Here is a 5,994-nt window from a genome sequence, read left to right on the forward strand (position 1 = left end):
CACACAATACATGCTTTGTATGTGTGTGAGGGGATACCACATGTACATTTGTTGCATGAATAAGCCATATTCATATATCTGGTACATCAGATAACATAAAACGTGTATTACAGATGCTTCGAGTCCTCATGTATGTTCCATTAATGCACAATCCCATATACATACCCACATCTAAACACAGATACCAACCTACCACTCATACACATACACAGAGAGACACACACTCTCTCTCACACACATAGGCACATGTTCAGCTCTCTTTGGATTACTACTGGTATCTTTTAAATACTACAATGGCTTATTTGAGGAAAGGATCATGAAATGTTTCAGTTTATACTTTTATGAGAAATAAGTTTTTCCAGATGCTAAATTAAGGGTTATATTTGACATAGCTGAAAAATAATACTAAATATTTTTAATTTAAATTATCTACAGAATATAATTATAATTCTTGAAAATTGAATAACAGAGTTTGTTGTTAACGTTATTGAAAGTATACTTTAATAAATTTACTTTGAATAGAATTGAGAAAAATCCAAATTCGTTGGCATTAATTATTAGTTTTCAAGTACAAGAAGAATTTGGGAATTCATTATATCACAAATACTTTTGGAATTAAATTGTGTGCAGGTATTATTAATTTATTGTACAGAAAGTTTCATATTTGATAATTACGAAAGATAAGATGTTGATAGGTGTGTATTTGTCTTAGAGTTCATGGCATTTTTTATTTGCCCCTACCCCAGAAGATAAACAAAACAAAACAAACAAGCAAATAAAACAATAAGTCTCTGATGTATTTGAATATTTCTAGACTATTAATATACATTAAAATAATGAAATACTAATTAAAAAATAATTACTGCTTCAACTGAGGAATGATTTGTTATCCTGTAGTTATTACATCAAAATATAAAACCACAGATTAGTGACTATAACTATGACAGACACTTCCTTATATTCTACTGACAAATATATGATACTTCCTTTGAAATACATATATGTGTTAGTAAAATAAAACACATACAAACACATACACACATGTATATTACAACATATTTATTTATAAGAAGAATTAAATATTTAAGGGCTGAGAATATACCTTGGTATATAGCATAATTGCCTGTAATAGTCCCTGAATTCAAGATCTAGTACTCCATATCTAAACAAATTAATATATATTTTCTATTTTTATTGCTTCCCAAGATCACTTGTATAATACATAGGCTGAATTATAAATATACTTGATTTTAATATATATTATATGCCATACAACTACCAAGAATTCTAGTAGGCAATAACCAAAATAATGATTAAAGTTTTCTTTGAAATTTCAAAAACTTTTAAAAAATATCAATTGAAATATCTAAACCATTTATTTACCAAATATATTGATGGTAATTTTAAGTACATTAAATTCAGTCATTTCTGTTGCTTTTATATACTTATACAGGTCTTGACAACATCTTTAGGGAATGTACATTAGAGAATAGGCATAATTATATTCTCGATCATCATTTGAACATAATCATTTACTTCATACTAAAAAAGAGAATTACCTACCAGATTTTGTTTTTTTAATAAGACCATTTTTGGACTTATATTTGCATTTATTTGACAATTAGTGATTCTGAACATCTTTTATAAATGGCATGGACATTTTCTGTAAAAATTTTTTACATTCAGTACATTCAGGTACTGAAGTACATTCAGTTCTTTGGCTATTTATTTATTCATATTTGTTTATTGCTTTAATTATATTAAGTAATTTCTATTTTTATTACTTCCCATTTATCAAAAGGCATATGTAATTTAGAATTATTAGAAATTCAAAATACTATTAGCTTATTGATATATTTTTGCTCTCTTACTTGGTTTGGAATTTTCACGAGTTCATGAGAATACAAAGTTAAGACTAGGCGAAGATTTAGTGAATGCTTTTCAATATTTCATTTAAAAAATTTTTTTTGGCTTTTCGAGACAGGGTTTCTCTGTATAGCCCCGGCTGTCCTGGATCTCACTTTGTAGACCAGGCTGGCCTCGAACTCAGAAATCCGCCTGTATCTGCCTCCCAAGTGCTGGGATTAAAACAGTGTACCACCACCACGTGGCCTAAAAATATTTTTAATATTTTAAATGTGTGTGTGTGTGTGTGTGTGTGTGTGTGTGTGTGTGTGTGTGTGTGTGTGTGTGTGTGTGTGTGTGTGTGTGTGTGTGTGTGTGTGTGTGTGGTTGCTGATATTTGAAACAGTCTGAGGCTTCAGATATTCTCAAATATAGGCTTATAGGCAATTATGAACTGCTCAAAATGAGTGGTTACTACAAAAGCACTATAGATGCTTAACTACTGAGGTATCTTTCCAGTTCCACATAGAGTTTTTATATAACAAACACTTGGTATACTTGTAGTTGAGTATTAATGGAAACGTGAGCAGACAAGAAGGATACTTTAGAAAATTGATACTATCTGTATCAATGAACATGATTTCAAATTGTTGGTCAGTGAGTACCTTTAAACCTCTTTAAATGTATAGACTACAGTCGCTGCTCTTGGTTATTATTTAGAACACTGTTGTAAGAATGCATAGCTTCCATTGCAATAGGTTCCAATGCATAGCTTCTCTGCATATTACCAGAGAAGGAGCATCATCAACAGACTCAAATATCTGTGAATAATGGGAGATAAATAAACTGGTCTAGAAGACATACCCACTGATTCAATAGTGGCATTGATGGTGTGGGAATAACCCACTAGTTTTTATTTGATTTATCTCTCCACACAGAACTCATGCCTGTATTGTTAACTGGAAAATATCTCATGTCTTTCTAGGTTATTGGCCATAAGGCAAAACTTCTGATTTTGGTTCTAATAAAAGAATATAATAATGATCTATTCCCCTACATTCCACCTACTTTTTATTCCTCTAACTAGTCCCCTAAGTATTCCCCTATTTACTTATCTGCATGCCTGTAGTGCATTTCCTAATTCCCATGAGAAGCCTCTTTATGCAGTATGAAGTAGTTAAAAAGAGTCCCACAATTAGTCAATATGTAAAGAACACAAGAATACTCAGTTCTTAATAGAACATCTATATAAAACCCATTTTCCAATCCTGAGGAATCATCATAGAAAAAAGGTAGAAATATTGAAAAAACCAGAGTTAATGGATGTCTATATATGAGAGACTCCTGTTACACACATGGAGTCAGGACACTGGGGACTGCTGTGCTAATATATGCCATCTCAAGCCAGACAAATATCCAGAATAGAGGCGTGGGTATGCATGAAGTCCATCCCTAGTTGAGTAACTATTGTCAGTTAATGACTTTTGAGGGAATGAGTGTCATGTACCTTCCAAGATGAAACCCTTAAAATAAATTGACTGTTTTTACTCTACAGTAATCAACTGTTAATTGCTATAATGCTAGGTATAAGACTTTGTGTCCATATTTCATCTCTATGCTGTGATACTCTCTTATTTAAACTAGCACCTGTGCATGGTGAGCTTTGGTTGTCACTTGTGCAACTGTCTTGTTTTATCTGGATTATACTGTTCTCTTATAATCTACCAACTCTGCTTCTTTACCTTTCCAGCCCCCTTTTTGGTAAAGACCTGTAAACGTTTGAAGAAGAGGTTCTGAAATAGATGTCTCATTTATAGTGGACATATGACTGGTACTTTGTAGAATAAAAAATAAAGTTAGTACATTCTCCTTTAGGGTTTATGACACATATAGCCACAGGTTCTTCTCTTCAACAACAGTTCTAGATGAGGGTGCTGAAAGATCTTATAGAACAAGATTTTAAAAATGAGTTTATTCCAACAGATCTGTGCCAATATTGCATTAATGGGCATACCTTGTAGTCTTTATTTTGTTTTGTTTGTTTGTTTGTTTGTTTTTCTTTGTTTGTTTTTCAAGACAGGGTTTCTCTGTGTAGCCCTGGCTGTCCTGGAACTTGCTCTGTAGACCAGGGTGGCCTCGAACTCAGAAATCCGCCTGCCTCTGCCTCCCAAGTGCTATTATAGCTTTCATGCTTATAACTTTCTCTGGTAACATGTCCAAGACTTTATAGAACTAAGAGTTGAATGCTTCCAGATATACAGAGGAAGCTTCTATCTCAGTACTTATGTTAATTTCTCTGCGTTCCATGACTCAAGTACATGGTGCCTTTAGAAATAAGTACTTACTTTCAAGTTTTATTCATTAACCAAAGAACAGGCACATAAAAAATTCTGTAACATTTAGGGATCTTAAATTACTCACTGACAAAAATATCAAAATGGTTAATCCATTCCTGCCACTTAGATTTTTAATATTATGTAATATATTTTTGTTATGTGTGGTATTTCTTTGTATTGCTGTTTTAAAAATTAAGTAAATGGGAGATTTAAAAAAAAAAAAGGGAGGAGGGTAAATAAACACAGAGAGCTACTTGATCTGGCCTATGTGAGAAAGGACACACCTAACCCTTGAGAGACTTGAGTCCTCAGGGAGTAGGGAGGTCTGATGGGGTGGAGGTGAAGGTGGGGACATCTTCTTGGAGTCAGGGGAAGAGAAGTAGGATGGAGAGCAGCTGGAAAGCAGAGCAGGAGGTTTCTAGCAACTGGACTGTGAAAAAAGATTAAAAATTAATAACTAAAAATATAAATATTTGAAAAGATATAGAAATAATACTATTACATATTTAAATTAAAATATCTACATTTTACCTGTGTGTGTACGTGTGTGTGTGTGTACGTGTGTGTGTGTGTGTGTGTGTAAAAGTAACTTTTATTTGCCTAATATAATTGTTATCTTCAAGGCTTGCTGCTTAATAAGCTTGTGCTTCCTAGTTCTTTCTGTATTCTGGCCAGCTGGTTCAACTAAGTTATTCTGCTCAGTTGCCTGCAGGAATTGGAAGGTAAGTACCTATGTATCTTCTAGTACTGTTGGAAGACATACCCATGAAGTATTATCAATATTAGTTTTTAAGTATGATCTGGATAATAATAACAGCAGCATACTTGTCAATGTGGAAGGGGGAAGAACATGAAATTCCAAACCTATGCAAAAGTACAGAAAAAATAAGTAATGCTGAGAACAAGAGCTATAGATTTTCCCCAGGAAGATTACCCCAGTTGGTCATCCAGTAACAAAGCTACCTCTGAAAACATAGATATAAGTAACACTACACAGACTGAGAAGATTTTATTTAGCTCTTACCCTCTTATTCTCTTGCCTCTCTCTTCCCTCTTACCCCCTTACTCCTAATTCCCTTCCCCCATCTCTCCACTCTCTCCTTCTCTTTGCCTTTCTCTGCCTCTGCTACCCTCCCCATGCCCTGAATAAACTGTATTCTATACTAAACAACTTGTTATTAAGAGATAAACATTTCAAAGAAAATTTACGAAAGAAATAAAAAACTATAGATGTGATAAAAAGCTGAACACAAAAGAGCAAAATATATATAATATACTGACATCCAACAGAGTACTAATATCTAAAATATATAAAGAACTCAAGAAGTTAGGCACAATATTCCTAATAAACACATACTCAAAAATACTTAATTAAATATTGTAAACAATATAGACATACATGGAAAAGATTATATACAATCACAAAGTTTGCTTTATCACTGAAATCTACAATGGTTCAAAATATGTAGTCAATAAATGTAATAAATCATATAACTGAACTTAACATAAAAAAATCATTTGATTTCACTATTCTTTGTCTAAATCTAACATGCCTTAATGATAAAAATGCTAGAGAATATAAGAATTGAAGGTATATACATCAACATGGTAAAAGCTATATAAAAATGTGGCCCACATCATTATGCATCAAGAAACACTAAAGGAATCCTAATGAAGTCATGAAGGAGAGAGGGATGCCCATTCTCCTTAATCTTTTTCAGCATTGAACTTAAATACTAGCTGGTGAAATAACACAACAGACAGAAACTAAAAAGAATATAAATAGGGAAAGAAATAAAACATTCCCATTTAT

This window comes from Mus caroli, chromosome 2, assembly GCF_900094665.2.
Source record: "Mus caroli chromosome 2, CAROLI_EIJ_v1.1, whole genome shotgun sequence".
NCBI classification, from domain to species: domain Eukaryota; kingdom Metazoa; phylum Chordata; class Mammalia; order Rodentia; family Muridae; genus Mus; species Mus caroli.